An 18,657-nucleotide genomic window follows, 5' to 3' on the forward strand; every position below is an offset into this window, starting at 1 on the left:
CTTTTTAAGTTACATCTGAGATCTCACAACACCGCTCCCGGGTGGGCTCGAACCACCAACCTTTCGATTAACAGCTGAACGCGCTAACCATTGCAACACGGAAGCCCAAAAATTAAATGTTCGTCAGGTATTGTGGAAAAACTTTGACTTTCGACGTCACATCTGAGACCTCACAACACCGCTCCCGGGTGGGCTCGAACAACCAACCTTTCGATTAACAGCTGAACGCGCTAACCATTGCAACACGGAAGCCCAAAAATTAAATGTTCGTCAGGTATTGTGGAAAAACTTCGGCTTTTTACGTTACATTTGAAACTTCACAACACCGCACCCGGGTGGGCCCGAACCACCAACCTTTTGTATAACATCCGAACGCGCTAACCATGGAGCCAAAGAAGCCCAAAAATTAAATGGCCGTCAGGTATTGTGGAAAAACTTTGGATTTTACAATACATCTAAGACCTCACAACACCGCTCCCGGATGGGCTCGAACCACCAACCTTTCGGTTAACAGCCGAACGCGCTAACCATTGCGCAACGGAAGCCCAAAAATTAAATGTTCGTCAGGTATTGTGGAAAAACTTTGGATTTTTACGTTACATCTGAGATCTCACAACACCGCTCCCGGGTGGGCTCGAACCACCAACCTTTCGATTAACAGCTGAACGCGCTAACCATTGCAACACGGAAGCCCAAAAATTAAATGTTCGTCAGGTATTGTGGAAAAACTTTGACTTTCTACGTCACATCTGAGACCTCACAACACCGCTCCCGGGTGGGCTCGAACCACCAACCTTTCGATTAACAGCTGAACCCGCTAACCATTGCAACACGGAAGCCCAAAAATTAAACGTTCGTCAGGTATTGTGGAAAAACTTTGGATTTTACGTTACATCAGAGATCTCACAACACCGCTCCCGGGTGGGCTCGAACAACCAACCTATCGATTAACAGCTGAACGCGCTAACCATTGCAACACGGAAGCCCAAAAATTAAATGTTCGTCAGGTATTGTGGAAAAACTTTGGCTTTTTACGTTACATTTGAAACTTCACAACACCGCACCCGGGTGGGCCCGAACCACCAACCTTTTGTATAACATCCGAACGCGCTAACCATGGAGCCAAAGAAGCCCAAAAATTAAATTGTCGTCAGGTATTGTGGAAAAACTTTGGATTTTTACGTTACATCAGAGATCTCACAACACCGCTCCCGGGTGGGCTAGAAATACCAACCTTTCGATTAACAGCTGAACGCGCTAACCATTGCAACACGGAAGCCCAAAAATTAAATGTTCGTCAGGTATTGTGGAAAAACTTTGGCTTTTTACGTTACATTTGAAACTTCACAACAGCGCACCCGGGTGGGCCCGAACCACCAACCTTTTGTTTAACATCCGAACGCGGTAACCATGGAGCCAAAGAAGCCCAAAAATTAAATGGTCGTCAGGTATTGTGGAAAAACTTTGACTTTTTAAGTTACATCTGAGATCTCACAACACCGCTCCCGGATGGGCTCCAACCACCAACCTTTCGCTTAACAGCCGAACTTGCTAACCATTGAGCCATGGAAGCTCAGAAAATAAATGGCCGTCAGGTATTGTGGAAAAACTTTGGATTTTACAATACATCTAAGACCTCACAACACCGCTCCCGGATGGGCTCGAACCACCAACCTTTCGGTTAACAGCCGAACGCGCTAACCATTGCAACACGGAAGCCCAAAAATTAAATGTTCGTCAGGTATTGTGGAAAAACTTTGGCTTTTTACGTTACATTTGAAACTTCACAACACCGCACCCGGGTGGGTCCGAACCACCCACCTTTTGTTTAACATCCGAACGCGCTAACCATGGAGCCAAAGAAGCCCAAACATTAAACGGTCGTCAGGTATTGTGGAAAAACTTTGACTTTTTAAGTTACATCTGAGATCTCACAACACCGCTCCCGGATGGGCTCCAACCACCAACCTTTCGCTTAACAGCCGAACTTGCTAACCATTGAGCTATGGAAGCTCAGAAAATAAATGGCCGTCAGGTATTGTGGAAAAACTTTGGATTTTACAATACATCTAAGACCTCACAACACCGCTCCCGGATGGGCTCGAACCACCAACCTTTCGGTTAACAGCCGAACGCGCTAACCATTGCGCAACGGAAGCCCAAAAATTAAATGTTCGTCAGGTATTGTGGAAAAACTTTGACTTTTTACGTCACATCTGAGACCTAACAACACCGCTCCCGGGTGGGCTCGAACCACCAACCTTTCGATTAACAGCTGAACGCGCTAACCATTGCAACACGGAAGCCCAAAAATTAAATGTTCGTCAGGTATTGTGGAAAAACTTTGACTTTCTACGTCACATCTGAGACCTCACAACACCGCTCCCGGGTGGGCTCGAACCACCAACCTTTCGATTAACAGCTGAACCCGCTAACCAATGCAACACGGAAGCCCAAAAATTAAACGTTCGTCAGGTATTGTGGAAAAACTTTGGATTTTACGTTACATCAGAGATCTCACAACACCGCTCCCGGGTGGGCTCGAACAACCAACCTTTCGCTTAACAGCTGAACGCGCTAACCATTGCAACACGGAAGCCCAAAAATTAAATGTTCGTCAGGTATTGTGGAAAAACTTTGGCTTTTTACGTTACATTTGAAACTTCACAACACCGCACCCGGGTGGGCCCGAACCACCAACCTTTTGTATAACATCCGAACGCGCTAACCATGGAGCCAAAGAAGCCCAAAAATTAAATTGTCGTCAGGTATTATGGAAAAACTTTGACTTTTTAAGTTACATCTGAGATCTCACAACACCGCTCCCGGGTGGGCTCGAACCACCAACCTTTCGATTAACAGCTGAACGCGCTAACCATTGCAACACGGAAGCCCAAAAATTAAATGTTCGTCAGGTATTGTGGAAAAACTTTGACTTTCGACGTCACATCTGAGACCTCACAACACCGCTCCCGGGTGGGCTCGAACAACCAACCTTTCGATTAACAGCTGAACGCGCTAACCATTGCAACACGGAAGCCCAAAAATTAAATGTTCGTCAGGTATTGTGGAAAAACTTTGGCTTTTTACGTTACATTTGAAACTTCACAAAACCGCACCTGGGTGGGCCCGAACCACCAACCTTTTGTATAACATCCGAACGCGCTAACCATGGAGCCAAAGAAGCCCAAAAATTAAATGGTCGTCAGGTATTGTGGAAAAACTTTGACTTTTTAAGTTACATCTGAGATCTCACAACACCGCTCCCGGATGGGCTCGAACCACCAACCTTTCGCTTAACAGCCGAACGCGCTAACCATTGAGCCATGGAAGCTCAGAAAATAAATGGCACTCAGGTATTGTGGAAAAACTTTGGATTTTTACGTTACATTTGAGATCTCACAACACCGCTCCCGAGTGGGCTCGAACCACCAACCTTTCTTTTAACAGCTGAACGCGCTAACCATTGCGCAACGGAAGCCCAAAAATTAAATGTTCGTCAGGTATTGTGGAAAAACTTTGGCTTTTTACGTTACATTTGAAACTTCACAACACCGCACCCGGGTGGGCCCGAACCACCAACCTTTTGTATAACATCCGAACGCGCTAACCATGGAGCCAAGGAAGCTCAGGAATGAAATGGTCGTCAGGTATTGTGGAAAAACTTTGGCTTTTTACGTTACATTTGAGACTTCACAACACCGCTCTCGGGTGGGCTCGAACCACCAACCTTTTGGTTAACATCCGAACGCGCTGACCATGAAGCCAAGGAAGCTCAGGAATGAAATGGTCGTCAGGTATTGTGGAAAAACTTTGGATTTTTACGTCACATCTGAGACCTCACAACACTGCTCCCGGGTGTGCTCGAACCACCATCCTTTCTTTTAGCGCGTTCGGCTGTTAAACGAAAGGCTGGTGGTTCGAGCCCACCCGGGAGCGGTGTTGTGAGGTCTCAGATGTAACGTAAAAATCAGAGTTTTTGCACAATACGTGATAACCGTTCAATTTCTGAGCTTCCATGGCTCAATGGTTAGCGTGTTCGGATGTTAACCAAAATGTTGGTGGTTCGAGCCCACCCGGGGGGGGGGTGTTGTGGGGTCTCAGACGTAGGGTAAAAAGTCAAAACGTTTCCACAATACTTGACAACCATTTTATTTCTGAGCTTCCGTGGCTCAATGGTTAGCGCGTTCGGCTGTTAACCAATAAGTTGGTGGTTCGAGCCCACCCGGGAGCGGTGTTGTGAGATCTCAAGTGTAACGAAAAATTCAAAGTTTTTCCACAATACCTGACGACCATTTATTTTCTGAGCTTCCATGGCTCAATGGTTAGCGCGTTCGGCTGTTAACCAATAAGTTGGTGGTTCGAGCCCAACCAGGAGCGGTGTTGTGAGATCTCAAGTGTAACGTAAAAAGTCAGAGTTTTTCCACAATACCTGACGAACATTTAATTTTTGTTCTTCCGTGGCGCAATGGTTAGCGCCTTCAGCTGTTAACTGAAATTTTGGTGGTTCGAGCCCACCCGGGAGAGGTGTTGTGGGGTCTCAGATGTAGCGTAAAAATTCAAAACTTTTCCAGAATACGTGATAACCATTTAATTTCTGAGCTTCCGTGGCTCAATGGTTAGAGCGTTCGGCTGTTAACCAAGAGGTTGGTGGTTCGAGCCCACCCGGTACCGGTGTTGTGGGATCTCAAATGTAACGTAAAAAGCCAAAGTTTTTCCACAATACCTGACGACCATTTAATTTTTGGGCGTCCGTGGCGCAATGGTTAGCGCGTTCGGCTCTTAACCGAAAGGTTGGTGGTTCGAGCCCATCCCGGAGCGGTGTTGTGAGGTCTCAGATTTGACGTAAAAAGTCAAGGTTTTACCACAATACCAACGACCATTTAATTTTTGGGCTTCCGTGGCGCAATGGTTATCGCGATCAGCTGTTATTCAAAAACTGGTGGTTTGAACCCTCCCAGGAGCGGTGTTGTGAGCTCTCAGATGTAACGTAAAATGTCAGAGTTTTTCCACAATACCTGACGAAAATTTAATTTTTGGGCTTCCGTGGCGCAATGGTTAGCGGTTCAGCTGTTAACCGAAAGGTTGGTGGTTCGAGCCCACCCGGGAGAGGTGTTGTGGGGTCTCAGATGTAGCGTAAAAATTCAAAACTTTTCCACAATACGTGATAACCATTTAATTTCTGAGCTTTCGTGGCTCAATGGTTAGCGCGTTCGGCTGTTAACCAATAGGTCGGTGGTTAGAGCCCACTCGGTAGCGGTGTTGTGGAATCTCAAATGTAACGTAAAATGCCAAAGTTTTTCCACAATACCTGACGACCATGTACTTTTTGGGCTTCCGTGGCGCAATGGTTAGCACGTTCGGCTGTTAACCGAAAGGTTGGTGGTTCGAGCCCACCCGGGAGCGGTGTTTTAAGATCTCAAATGTAACGTAAAAAGCCAAAGTTTTTCCACAGTATCTGCCGACCATTTCATTTCTGAGCTTCCTTTCCTCCATGGTTAGCGCGTTCGTATGTTAACCAAAAGGTTGGTGGTTCGAGCCCACCCGAGAGCGGTGTTGTGAAGTCTCAAATGTAACGTAAAAAGCCAAAGTTTTCCACAATACCTCACGACCACTTCACTCCTGAGCTTCCTTGGCTCCATGGTTAGCGCGTTCGGATGTTAACCAAAAGGTTGGTGGTTCGAGCCCACCCGGGAGCGGTGTTGTGAAGTCTCAAATGTAACGTAAAAAGCCAAAGTTTTTCCACAATACCTGACGACCATGTACTTTTTGGGCTTCCGTGGCGCAATGGTTAGCACGTTCGGCTGTTAACCGAAAGGTTGGTGGTTCGAGCCCACTCGGCAGCGGTGTTGTGAGATCTCGAATGTAACGTAAAAATCCAAAATTTTTCCACAATACCTGACGAACATTTAATTTTTGGGCTTCCGTTGCGCAATGGTTAGCGCGTTCAGCTGTTAAAAGAAAGGTCGGTGGTTCGAGCCCACTCGGGAGCGGTGTTGTGAGATCTCAAATGTAACGTAAAAATCCAAAGTTTTTTCACAATACCTGACGGCCATTTATTTTCTGAGCTTAAATGGCTCAATGGTTAGCGCGTTCGGCTGTTAATCGAAAGGTTGGTGGTTCGAGCCCATCCGGGAGCGGTGTTGTGTGATCTCAGATGTAACGTAAAAATCCAAAATTTTTCCACAATACCTGACGACCATTTAATTTTGGGCTTCTTTGGCTCCATGGTTAGCGCGTTCGGATGTCAAACAAAAGGTTGGTGGTTCGGGCCCACCCGGGTGCGGTGTTGTGAAGTTTCAAATGTAACGTAAAAAGCCAAAGTTTTTCCACAATACCTGACGAACATTTAATTTTTGGGCTTCCGTGTTGCAATGGTTAGCGCGTTCAGCTGTTAATCGAAAGGTTGGTGGTTCGAGCCCACCCGGGAGCGGTGTTGTGAGATCTCAAATGTAACGTAAAAATCCAAAATTTTTCCACAATACCTGACGAACATTTAATTTTTGGGCTTAAGTTGCGCAATGGTCAGCGCGTTCGGCTGTTAATAGAAAGGTTGGTGGTTCGAGCCCACTCGGGAGCGGTGTTGTGAGATCTCAAATGTAACGTAAAAATCCAAAGTTTTTCCACACTACCTGACGACCATATGTTTTCTGAGCTTCCATGGCTCAATGATTAGCGCGTTCGGCTGTTAATCGAAAGGTTGGTGGTTCGAGCCCAACCGGGAGCGGTGTCGTGAGATCTCAAATGTAACGTAAAAATTTCAAGTTTTTCCACAATACCTGACGAACATTTAATTTTTCGTCTTCCGTTGCGCAATGGTTAGCGCGTTCGGCTGTTAACCGAAAGTTTGGTGGTTCGAGCCCACCCGGGAGCGGTGTTGTGAGATCTCAAATGTAACGTAAAAATCCAAAATTTTTCCACAATACCTGACGAACATTTAATTTTTGGGCTTAAGTTGCGCAATGGTCAGCGCGTTCGGCTGTTAATAGAAAGGTTGGTGGTTCGAGCTCATCCGGGAGCGGTGTTGTGAGGTCTCAGATGTAACGTAAAATGTCAGAGTATTTCCACAATACCGGACGACCATTTATTTTCTGAGCTTCCATGGCTCAATGGTTAGCGCGTTCGGCTGTCAATCGAAAGGTTGGTGGTTCGAGCCCATCCGGGAGCGGTGTTGTGAGATCTCAGATGTAACGTAAAAAGTCAAAGTTTTTCCACAACACCTGACGACCATTTAATTTTTGGGCTTCTTTGGCTCCATGGTTAGCGCGTTCGGATGTTAAAGAAAAGGTTGGTGGTTCAGGCCCACCCGGGTGCGGTGTTGTGAAGTTTCAAATGTAACGTAAAAAGCCAAAGTTTTTCCACAATACTTGACGACCATTTAATTTTTGGGCTTCCGTGGCGCAATGGTTCGCGCGTTCGGCTGTTAACCGAAAGGTTGGTGGTTCGAGCCCATCCGTGAGCGGTGTTGTGAGGTCTCAGATATGATGTAAAAAGTCAAAGTTTTTCCACAATACCTGACGACCATTTCATTTTTGAGCTTCTTTGGCTCCATGGTTAGCGCGTTCGGATGTTAAACAAAAGGTTGGTGGTTCGGGCCCACCCGGGTGCGGTGTTGTGAAGTTTCAAATGTAACGTAAAAAGCCAAAGTTTTTCCACAATACCTGACGAACATTTAATTTTTGGGCTTCCGTTGCGCAATGGTCAGCGCGTTCGGCTGTTAATAGAAAGGTTGGTGGTTCGAGCCCACTCGGGAGCGGTGTTGTGAGATCTCAAATGTAACGTAAAAATCCAAAGTTTTTCCACAATACCTGACGACCATATGTTTTCTGAGCTTCCATGGCTCAATGGTTAGCGCGTTCGGCTGTTAATCGAAAGGTTGGTGGTTCGAGCCCAACCGGGAGCGGTGTTGTGAGATCTCAAATGTAACCTAAAAATTCAAAGTTTTTCCACAATACCTGACGAACATTTAATTTTTGGGCTTCCGTTGCGCAATGGTTAGCGCGTTCAGCTGTTAACCGAAAGGTTGGTGGTTCGAGCCCATCCGGGAGCAGTGTTGTGAGGTCTCAGATGTAACGTAAAAATCCAAAGTTTTTCCACAATACCTGACGAACATTTAATTTTTGGGCTTCCATTGCGCAATGGTTAGCGCGTTCGGCTGTTAACCGAAAGGTTGGTGGTTCGAGCCCATCCGGGAGCGGTGTTGTGAGGTCTCAGATGTAACGTAAAATGTCAGAGTATTTCCACAATACCGGACGACCATTTATTTTCTGAGCTTCCATGGCTCAATGGTTAGCGCGTTCGGCTGTCAATCGAAAGGTTGGTGGTTCGAGCCCATCCGGGAGCGGTGTTGTGAGATCTCAGATGTAACGTAAAAATCCAAAGTTTTTCCACAATACCTGACGAACATTTAATTTTGGGGCTTCCATGGCTCAATGGTTAGCGCGTTCGGCTGTCAATCGAAAGGTTGGTGGTTCGAGCCCATCCGGGAGCGGTGTTGTGAGATCTCAGATGTAACGTAAAAAGTCAGAGTTTTTCCACAATACCTGACGAACATTTAATTTTTGTTCTTCCGTGGCGCAATGGTTAGCGCCTTCAGCTGTTAACTGAAATTTTGGTGGTTCGAGCCCACCCGGAAGAGGTGTTGTGGGGTCTCAGATGTAGCGTAAAAATTCAAAACTTTTCCAGAATACGTGATAACCATTTAATTTCTGAGCTTCCGTGGCTCAATGGTTAGAGCGTTCGGCTGTTAACCAAGAGGTTGGTGGTTCGAGCCCACCCGGTACCGGTGTTGTGGGATCTCAAATGTAACGTAAAAAGCCAAAGTTTTTCCACAATACCTGACGACCATTTAATTTTTGGGCGTCCGTGGCGCAATGGTTAGCGCGTTCGGCTCTTAACCGAAAGGTTGGTGGTTCGAGCCCATCCCGGAGCGGTGTTGTGAGGTCTCAGATTTGACGTAAAAAGTCAAGGTTTTACCACAATACCAACGACCATTTAATTTTTGGGCTTCCGTGGCGCAATGGTTATCGCGATCAGCTGTTATTCAAAAACTGGTGGTTTGAACCCTCCCAGGAGCGGTGTTGTGAGCTCTCAGATGTAACGTAAAATGTCAGAGTTTTTCCACAATACCTGACGAAAATTTAATTTTTGGGCTTCCGTGGCGCAATGGTTAGCGGTTCAGCTGTTAACCGAAAGGTTGGTGGTTCGAGCCCACCCGGGAGAGGTGTTGTGGGGTCTCAGATGTAGCGTAAAAATTCAAAACTTTTCCACAATACGTGATAACCATTTAATTTCTGAGCTTTCGTGGCTCAATGGTTAGCGCGTTCGGCTGTTAACCAATAGGTCGGTGGTTAGAGCCCACTCGGTAGCGGTGTTGTGGAATCTCAAATGTAACGTAAAATGCCAAAGTTTTTCCACAATACCTGACGACCATTTCATTCCTGAGCTTCCTTGGCTCCATGGTCAGCGCGTTCGGATGTTAACCAAAAGGTCGGTGGTTCGAGCCCACCCGGGAGCGGTGTTGTGAAGTCTCAAATGTAACGTAAAAAGCCAAAGTTTTTCCACAATACCTGACGACCATTTCATTCCTAAGCTTCCTTGGCTCCATGTTTAGCGCTTTCGGATGTTAACCGAAAGGTTGGTGGTTCGATTCCACCCGGGTGCGGTGTTGTGAAGTTTCAAATGTAACGTAAAAAGCCAAAGTTTTTCCACAATACCTGACGACCATGTACTTTTTGGGCTTCCGTGGCGCAATGGTTAGCACGTTCGGCTGTTAACCGAAAGGTTGGTGGTTCGAGCCCACCCGGGAGCGGTGTTTTAAGATCTCAAATGTAACGTAAAAAGCCAAAGTTTTTCCACAGTATCTGCCGACCATTTCATTTCTGAGCTTCCTTTCCTCCATGGTTAGCGCGTTCGTATGTTAACCAAAAGGTTGGTGGTTCGAGCCCACCCGAGAGCGGTGTTGTGAAGTCTCAAATGTAACGTAAAAAGCCAAAGTTTTCCACAATACCTCACGACCACTTCACTCCTGAGCTTCCTTGGCTCCATGGTTAGCGCGTTCGGATGTTAACCAAAAGGTTGGTGGTTCGAGCCCACCCGGGAGCGGTGTTGTGAAGTCTCAAATGTAACGTAAAAAGCCAAAGTTTTTCCACAATACCTGACGACCATGTACTTTTTGGGCTTCCGTGGCGCAATGGTTAGCACGTTCGGCTGTTAACCGAAAGGTTGGTGGTTCGAGCCCACCCGGGAGCGGTGTTTTAAGATCTCAAATGTAACGTAAAAAGCCAAAGTTTTTCCACAGTATCTGCCGACCATTTCATTTCTGAGCTTCCTTTCCTCCATGGTTAGCGCGTTCGTATGTTAACCAAAAGGTTGGTGGTTCGAGCCCACCCGAGAGCGGTGTTGTGAAGTCTCAAATGTAACGTAAAAAGCCAAAGTTTTCCACAATACCTCACGACCACTTCACTCCTGAGCTTCCTTGGCTCCATGGTTAGCGCGTTCGGATGTTAACCAAAAGGTTGGTGGTTCGAGCCCACCCGGGAGCGGTGTTGTGAAGTCTCAAATGTAACGTAAAAAGCCAAAGTTTTTCCACAATACCTGACGACCATGTACTTTTTGGGCTTCCGTGGCGCAATGGTTAGCACGTTCGGCTGTTAACCGAAAGGTTGGTGGTTCGAGCCCACTCGGCAGCGGTGTTGTGAGATCTCGAATGTAACGTAAAAATCCAAAATTTTTCCACAATACCTGACGAACATTTAATTTTTGGGCTTCCGTTGCGCAATGGTTAGCGCGTTCAGCTGTTAAAAGAAAGGTCGGTGGTTCGAGCCCATCCGGGAGCGGTGTTGTGTGATCTCAGATGTAACGTAAAAATCCAAAATTTTTCCACAATACCTGACGACCATTTAATTTTGGGCTTCTTTGGCTCCATGGTTAGCGCGTTCGGATGTCAAACAAAAGGTTGGTGGTTCGGGCCCACCCGGGTGCGGTGTTGTGAAGTTTCAAATGTAACGTAAAAAGCCAAAGTTTTTCCACAATACCTGACGAACATTTAATTTTTGGGCTTCCGTGTTGCAATGGTTAGCGCGTTCAGCTGTTAATCGAAAGGTTGGTGGTTCGAGCCCACCCGGGAGCGGTGTTGTGAGATCTCAAATGTAACGTAAAAATCCAAAATTTTTCCACAATACCTGACGAACATTTAATTTTTGGGCTTAAGTTGCGCAATGGTCAGCGCGTTCGGCTGTTAATAGAAAGGTTGGTGGTTCGAGCCCACTCGGGAGCGTTGTTGTGAGATCTCAAATGTAACGTAAAAATCCAAAGTTTTTCCACACTACCTGACGACCATATGTTTTCTGAGCTTCCATGGCTCAATGGTTAGCGCGTTCGGCTGTTAATCGAAAGGTTGGTGGTTCGAGCCCAACCGGGAGCGGTGTCGTGAGATCTCAAATGTAACGTAAAAATTTCAAGTTTTTCCACAATACCTGACGAACATTTAATTTTTCGTCTTCCGTTGCGCAATGGTTAGCGCGTTCGGCTGTTAACCGAAAGTTTGGTGGTTCGAGCCCACCCGGGAGCGGTGTTGTGAGATCTCAAATGTAACGTAAAAATCCAAAATTTTTCCACAATACCTGACGAACATTTAATTTTTGGGCTTAAGTTGCGCAATGGTCAGCGCGTTCGGCTGTTAATAGAAAGGTTGGTGGTTCGAGCTCATCCGGGAGCGGTGTTGTGAGGTCTCAGATGTAACGTAAAATGTCAGAGTATTTCCACAATACCGGACGACCATTTATTTTCTGAGCTTCCATGGCTCAATGGTTAGCGCGTTCGGCTGTCAATCGAAAGGTTGGTGGTTCGAGCCCATCCGGGAGCGGTGTTGTGAGATCTCAGATGTAACGTAAAAAGTCAAAGTTTTTCCACAACACCTGACGACCATTTAATTTTTGGGCTTCTTTGGCTCCATGGTTAGCGCGTTCGGATGTTAAAGAAAAGGTTGGTGGTTCAGGCCCACCCGGGTGCGGTGTTGTGAAGTTTCAAATGTAACGTAAAAAGCCAAAGTTTTTCCACAATACTTGACGACCATTTAATTTTTGGGCTTCCGTGGCGCAATGGTTCGCGCGTTCGGCTGTTAACCGAAAGGTTGGTGGTTCGAGCCCATCCGTGAGCGGTGTTGTGAGGTCTCAGATATGATGTAAAAAGTCAAAGTTTTTCCACAATACCTGACGACCATTTCATTTTTGAGCTTCTTTGGCTCCATGGTTAGCGCGTTCGGATGTTAAACAAAAGGTTGGTGGTTCGGGCCCACCCGGGTGCGGTGTTGTGAAGTTTCAAATGTAACGTAAAAAGCCAAAGTTTTTCCACAATACCTGACGAACATTTAATTTTTGGGCTTCCGTTGCGCAATGGTCAGCGCGTTCGGCTGTTAATAGAAAGGTTGGTGGTTCGAGCCCACTCGGGAGCGGTGTTGTGAGATCTCAAATGTAACGTAAAAATCCAAAGTTTTTCCACAATACCTGACGACCATATGTTTTCTGAGCTTCCATGGCTCAATGGTTAGCGCGTTCGGCTGTTAATCGAAAGGTTGGTGGTTCGAGCCCAACCGGGAGCGCTGTTGTGAGATCTCAAATGTAACCTAAAAATTCAAAGTTTTTCCACAATACCTGACGAACATTTAATTTTTGGGCTTCCGTTGCGCAATGGTTAGCGCGTTCAGCTGTTAACCGAAAGGTTGGTGGTTCGAGCCCATCCGGGAGCGGTGTTGTGAGGTCTCAGATGTAACGTAAAATGTCAGAGTATTTCCACAATACCGGACGACCATTTATTTTCTGAGCTTCCATGGCTCAATGGTTAGCGCGTTCGGCTGTCAATCGAAAGGTTGGTGGTTCGAGCCCATCCGGGAGCGGTGTTGTGAGATCTCAGATGTAACGTAAAAAGTCAAAGTTTTTCCACAACACCTGACGACCATTTAATTTTTGGGCTTCTTTGGCTCCATGGTTAGCGCGTTCGGATGTTAAAGAAAAGGTTGGTGGTTCAGGCCCACCCGGGTGCGGTGTTGTGAAGTTTCAAATGTAACGTAAAAAGCCAAAGTTTTTCCACAATACCTGACGAACATTTAATTTTTGGGCTTCCGTTGCGCAATGGTCAGCGCGTTCGGCTGTTAATAGAAAGGTTGGTGGTTCGAGCCCACTCGGGAGCGGTGTTGTGAGATCTCAAATGTAACGTAAAAATCCAAAGTTTTTCCACAATACCTGACGACCATATGTTTTCTGAGCTTCCATGGCTCAATGGTTAGCGCGTTCGGCTGTTAATCGAAAGGTTGGTGGTTCGAGCCCAACCGGGAGCGGTGTTGTGAGATCTCAAATGTAACCTAAAAATTCAAAGTTTTTCCACAATACCTGACGAACATTTAATTTTTGGGCTTCCGTTGCGCAATGGTTAGCGCGTTCAGCGGTTAACCGAAAGGTTGGTGGTTCGAGCCCATCCGGGAGCGGTGTTGTGAGGTCTCAGATGTAACGTAAAAATCCAAAGTTTTTCCACAATACCTGACGAACATTTAATTTTTGGGCTTCCATTGCGCAATGGTTAGCGCGTTCGGCTGTTAACCGAAAGGTTGGTGGTTCGAGCCCAACCGGGAGCGGTGTTGTGAGATCTCAAATGTAACCTAAAAATTCAAAGTTTTTCCACAATACCTGACGAACATTTAATTTTTGGGCTTCCGTTGCGCAATGGTTAGCGCGTTCAGCTGTTAACCGAAAGGTTGGTGGTTCGAGCCCATCCGGGAGCAGTGTTGTGAGGTCTCAGATGTAACGTAAAAATCCAAAGTTTTTCCACAATACCTGACGAACATTTAGTTTTGGGGCTTCCATGGCTCAATGGTTAGCGCGTTCGGCTGTCAATCGAAAGGTTGGTGGTTCGAGCCCATCCGGGAGCGGTGTTGTGAGATCTCAGATGTAACGTAAAAAGTCAAAGTTTTTCCACAACACCTGACGACCATTTAATTTTTGGGCTTCTTTGGCTCCATGGTTAGCGCGTTCGGATGTTAAAGAAAAGGTTGGTGGTTCAGGCCCACCCGGGTGCGGTGTTGTGAAGTTTCAAATGTAACGTAAAAAGCCAAAGTTTTTCCACAATACCTGACGAACATTTAATTTTTGGGCTTCCGTGGCGCAATGGTTCGCGCGTTCGGCTGTTAACCGAAAGGTTGGTGGTTCGAGCCCATCCGTGAGCGGTGTTGTGGGGTCTCAGATATGACGTAAAAAGTCAAAGTTTTTCCACAACACCTGACGACCATTTAATTTTTGGGCTTCTTTGGCTCCATGGTTAGCGCGTTCGGATGTTAAAGAAAAGGTTGGTGGTTCAGGCCCACCCGGGTGCGGTGTTGTGAAGTTTCAAATGTAACGTAAAAAGCCAAAGTTTTTCCACAATACCTGACGAACATTTAATTTTTGGGCTTCCGTGTTGCAATGGTTAGCGCGTTCAGCTGTTAATCGAAAGGTTGGTGGTTCTTGCCCACCCGGGAGCGGTGTTGTGAGATCTCAGATGGAACGTAAAAATCCAAAGTTTTTCCACAATACCTGACGAACATTTAATTTTTGGGCTTCCGTGTTGCAATGGTTAGCGCGTTCAGCTGTTAATCGAAAGGTTGGTGGTTCGAGCCCACCCGGGAGCGGTGTTGTGAGATCTCAAATGTAACGTAAAAATCCAAAGTTTTTCCACAATACCTGACGAACATTTTATTTTTGGGCTTCCGTTGCGCAATGGTTAGCGCGTTCGGCTGTTAACCGAAAGGTTTGTGGTTCGAGCCCATCCGGGAGCGGTGTTGTGAGGTCTTAGATGTATTGTAATATCCAAAGTTATTCCACAATACCTGACGACCATATCATTTTCGGGCATCCGTGGCGCAATAGTTAGCGCGTTCGGCTGTTAACCGAAAGGTTGGTGGTTCGAGCCCAACCGGGAGCGGTGTTGTGAGATCTCAAATGTAACGTAAAAATTCAAAGTTTTTCCACAATACCTGACGAACATTTAATTTTTGGGCTTCCGTTGCGAAATGGTTAGCGCGTTCGGCTGTCAACCGAAAGGTTGGTGGTTCGAGCCCACTCGGGAGCGGTGTTGTGAGATCTCAAATCTAACGTAAAAATCCAAAGTTTTTCCACAATACCTGACGGCCATTTATTTTCTGAGCTTCCATGGCTCAATGGTTAGCGCGTTCGGCTGTCAATCGTAAGGTTGGTGGTTCGAGCCCATCCGGGAGCGGTGTTGTGAGATCTCAGATGTAACGTAAAACGTCAAAGTTTTTCCACAATACCTGACGAACATTTAATTTTTCGTCTTCCGTTGCGCAATGGTTAGCGCGTTCGGCTGTTAACCGAAAGTTTGGTGGTTCGAGCCCACCCGGGAGCGGTGTTGTGAGATCTCAAATGTAACGTAAAAATCCAAAATTTTTCCACAATACCTGACGAACATTTAATTTTTGGGCTTAAGTTGCGCAATGGTCAGCGCGTTCGGCTGTTAATAGAAAGGGTGGTGGTTCGAGCCCACTCGGGAGCGGTGTTGTGAGATCTCAAATGTAACGTAAAAATCCAAAGTTTTTCCACACTACCTGACGACCATATGTTTTCTGAGCTTCCATGGCTCAATGGTTAGCGCGTTCGGCTGTTAATCGAAAGGTTGGTGGTTCGAGCCCAACCGGGAGCGGTGTTGTGAGATCTCAAATGTAACGTAAAAATCCAAAGTTTTTCCACAATACCTGACGAACATTTTATTTTTGGGCTTCCGTTGCGCAATGGTTAGCGCGTTCGGCTGTTAACCGAAAGGTTTGTGGTTCGAGCCCATCCGGGAGCGGTGTTGTGAGGTCTTAGATGTATTGTAATATCCAAAGTTATTCCACAATACCTGACGACCATATCATTTTCGGGCATCCGTGGCGCAATAGTTAGCGCGTTCGGCTGTTAACCGAAAGGTTGGTGGTTCGAGCCCAACCGGGAGCGGTGTTGTGAGATCTCAAATGTAACGTAAAAATTCAAAGTTTTTCCACAATACCTGACGAACATTTAATTTTTGGGCTTCCGTTGCGAAATGGTTAGCGCGTTCGGCTGTCAACCGAAAGGTTGGTGGTTCGAGCCCACTCGGGAGCGGTGTTGTGAGATCTCAAATCTAACGTAAAAATCCAAAGTTTTTCCACAATACCTGACGGCCATTTATTTTCTGAGCTTCCATGGCTCAATGGTTAGCGCGTTCGGCTGTCAATCGTAAGGTTGGTGGTTCGAGCCCATCCGGGAGCGGTGTTGTGAGATCTCAGATGTAACGTAAAACGTCAAAGTTTTTCCACAATACCTGACGAACATTTAATTTTTCGTCTTCCGTTGCGCAATGGTTAGCGCGTTCGGCTGTTAACCGAAAGTTTGGTGGTTCGAGCCCACTCGGGAGCGGTGTTGTGAGATCTCAAATGTAACGTAAAAATCCAAAATTTTTCCACAATACCTGACGAACATTTAATTTTTGGGCTTAAGTTGCGCAATGGTCAGCGCGTTCGGCTGTTAATAGAAAGGGTGGTGGTTCGAGCCCACTCGGGAGCGGTGTTGTGAGATCTCAAATGTAACGTAAAAATCCAAAGTTTTTCCACACTACCTGACGACCATATGTTTTCTGAGCTTCCATGGCTCAATGGTTAGCGCGTTCGGCTGTTAATCGAAAGGTTGGTGGTTCGAGCCCAACCGGGAGCGGTGTTGTGAGATCTCAAATGTAACGTAAAAATTCAAAGTTTTTCCACAATACCTGACGAACATTTAATTTTTCATCTTCCGTTGCGCAATGGTTAGCGCGTTCGGCTGTTAACCGAAAGTTTGGTGGTTCGAGCCCACCCGGGAGCGGTGTTGTGAGATCTCAAATGTAACGTAAAAATCCAAAATTTTTCCACAATACCTGACGAACATTTAATTTTTGGGCTTAAGTTGCGCAATGGTCAGCGCGTTCGGCTGTTAATAGAAAGGTTGGTGGTTCGAGCCCATCCGGGAGCGGTGTTGTGAGGTCTCAGATGTAACGTAAAATGTCAGAGTATTTCCACAATACCGGACGACCATTTATTTTCTGAGCTTCCATGGCTCAATGGTTAGCGCGTTCGGCTGTCAATCGAAAGGTTGGTGGTTAGAGCCCATCCGGGAGCGGTGTTGTGAGATCTCAGATGTAACGTAAAAAGTCAAAGTTTTTCCACAATACCTGACGACCATTTAATTTTTGAGCTTCTTTGGCTCCATGGTAAGGGCGTTCGGATGTTAAACAAAAGGTTGGTGGTTCGGGCGCACCCGGGTGCGGTGTTGTGAAGTTTGAAATGTAACGTAAAAAGCCAAAGTTTTTCCACAATACCTGACGAAGATTTAATTTTTGGGCTTCCGTGTTGCAATGGTTAGCGCGTTCAGCTGTTAATCGAAAGGTTGGTGGTTCGAGCCCACCCGGGAGCGGTGTTGTGAGATCTCTGATGTAACGTAAAAAGTCAAAGTTTTTCCACAATACCTGACGACCATTTAATTTTTGAGCTTCTATGGCTCCATGGTAAGGGCGTTCGGATGTTAAACAAAAGGTTGGTGGTTCGGGCCCACCCGGGTGCGGTGTTGTGAAGTTTGAAATGTAACGTAAAAAGCCAAAGTTTTTCCACAATACCTGACGAAGATTTAATTTTTGGGCTTCCGTGTTGCAATGGTTAGCGCGTTCAGCTGTTAATCGAAAGGTTGGTGGTTCGAGCCCACCCGGGAGCGGTGTTGTGAGATCTCTGATGTAACGTAAAAAGTCAAAGTTTTTCCACAATACCTGACGACCATTTATTTTCTGAGCTTCCATGGCTCAATGGTTAGCGCGTTCGGCTGTTAACCGAAAGGTTGGTGGTTCGAGCCCACCCGGGAGCGGTGTTGTGAGATCTCAAATGTAACGTAAAAATTCAAAGTTTTTCCACAATACCTGACGAACATATAATTTTTAGGCTTCCGTTGCGCAATGGTTAGCGCGTTCAGCTGTTAAGAGAAAGGTTGGTGGTTCGAGCCCACTCGGGAGCGGTGTTGTGAGATCTCAAATGTAACGTAAAAATCCAAAGTTTTTCCACAATACCTGACGAACATTTAATTTTTGGGCTTCCATTGCGCAATGGTAAGCGCGTTCGGCTGTTAACCGAAAGGTTGGTGGTTCGAGCCCATCCGGGAGCGGTGTTGTGAGATCTCAGATGTAACGTAAAAAGTCAAAGTTTTTCCACAACACCTGACGACCATTTAATTTTTGGGCTTCTTTGGCTCCATGGTTAGCGCGTTCGGATGTTAAAGAAAAGGTTGGTGGTTCAGGCCCACCCGAGAGCGGTGTTGTGAAGTCTCAAATGTAACGTAAAAAGCCAAAGTTTTTCCACAATACCTGACGACCATATGTTTTCTGAGCTTCCATGGCTCAATGGTTAGCGCGTTCGGCTGTTAATCGAAAGGTTGGTGGTTCGAGCCCACCCGGGAGCGGTGTTGTGAGATCTCAAATGTAACGTAAAAATCCAAAATTTTTCCACAATACCTGACGAACATTTAATTTTTGGGCTTAAGTTGCGCAATGGTCAGCGCGTTCGGCTGTTAATAGAAAGGTTGGTGGTTCGAGCCCATCCGGGAGCGGTGTTGTGAGGTCTCAGATGTAACGTAAAAT

The 18,657-nt window shown here is 46.3% G+C and overlaps 10 non-coding genes across 10 annotated transcripts; all 10 read left to right on the forward strand.

Moving 5' to 3' along the window:
* Positions 1 to 4,748: 4,748 nt before the first annotated feature.
* TRNAK-CUU (transfer RNA lysine (anticodon CUU)) lies at positions 4,749 to 4,821 on the forward strand. The gene has a single exon. It is a non-coding gene; the product is annotated as a tRNA-Lys (tRNA).
* A 2,274-nt stretch (positions 4,822 to 7,095) lies between these two features.
* On the forward strand, positions 7,096 to 7,168 carry TRNAD-GUC (transfer RNA aspartic acid (anticodon GUC)). The gene has a single exon. It is a non-coding gene; the product is annotated as a tRNA-Asp (tRNA).
* A 1,103-nt stretch (positions 7,169 to 8,271) lies between these two features.
* Positions 8,272 to 8,344, forward strand: TRNAD-GUC (transfer RNA aspartic acid (anticodon GUC)). Its single transcript has one exon. It is a non-coding gene; the product is annotated as a tRNA-Asp (tRNA).
* A 74-nt stretch (positions 8,345 to 8,418) lies between these two features.
* TRNAD-GUC (transfer RNA aspartic acid (anticodon GUC)) lies at positions 8,419 to 8,491 on the forward strand. The gene has a single exon. It is a non-coding gene; the product is annotated as a tRNA-Asp (tRNA).
* A 368-nt stretch (positions 8,492 to 8,859) lies between these two features.
* Positions 8,860 to 8,932, forward strand: TRNAK-CUU (transfer RNA lysine (anticodon CUU)). Its single transcript has one exon. It is a non-coding gene; the product is annotated as a tRNA-Lys (tRNA).
* A 2,861-nt stretch (positions 8,933 to 11,793) lies between these two features.
* On the forward strand, positions 11,794 to 11,866 carry TRNAD-GUC (transfer RNA aspartic acid (anticodon GUC)). The gene has a single exon. It is a non-coding gene; the product is annotated as a tRNA-Asp (tRNA).
* Positions 11,867 to 12,822: 956 nt separating this feature from the next.
* Positions 12,823 to 12,895, forward strand: TRNAD-GUC (transfer RNA aspartic acid (anticodon GUC)). The gene has a single exon. It is a non-coding gene; the product is annotated as a tRNA-Asp (tRNA).
* A 956-nt stretch (positions 12,896 to 13,851) lies between these two features.
* Positions 13,852 to 13,924, forward strand: TRNAD-GUC (transfer RNA aspartic acid (anticodon GUC)). Its single transcript has one exon. It is a non-coding gene; the product is annotated as a tRNA-Asp (tRNA).
* Positions 13,925 to 15,026: 1,102 nt separating this feature from the next.
* Positions 15,027 to 15,099, forward strand: TRNAD-GUC (transfer RNA aspartic acid (anticodon GUC)). Its single transcript has one exon. It is a non-coding gene; the product is annotated as a tRNA-Asp (tRNA).
* Positions 15,100 to 16,054: 955 nt separating this feature from the next.
* TRNAD-GUC (transfer RNA aspartic acid (anticodon GUC)) lies at positions 16,055 to 16,127 on the forward strand. The gene has a single exon. It is a non-coding gene; the product is annotated as a tRNA-Asp (tRNA).
* The last annotated feature ends 2,530 nt before the right edge of the window (positions 16,128 to 18,657 follow it).

Source organism: Phalangium opilio, unplaced genomic scaffold, assembly GCF_054372755.1.
Source record: "Phalangium opilio isolate 3A_F unplaced genomic scaffold, DU_Popi_V2 ptg000082l_1, whole genome shotgun sequence".
Classification (NCBI taxonomy): domain Eukaryota; kingdom Metazoa; phylum Arthropoda; class Arachnida; order Opiliones; family Phalangiidae; genus Phalangium; species Phalangium opilio.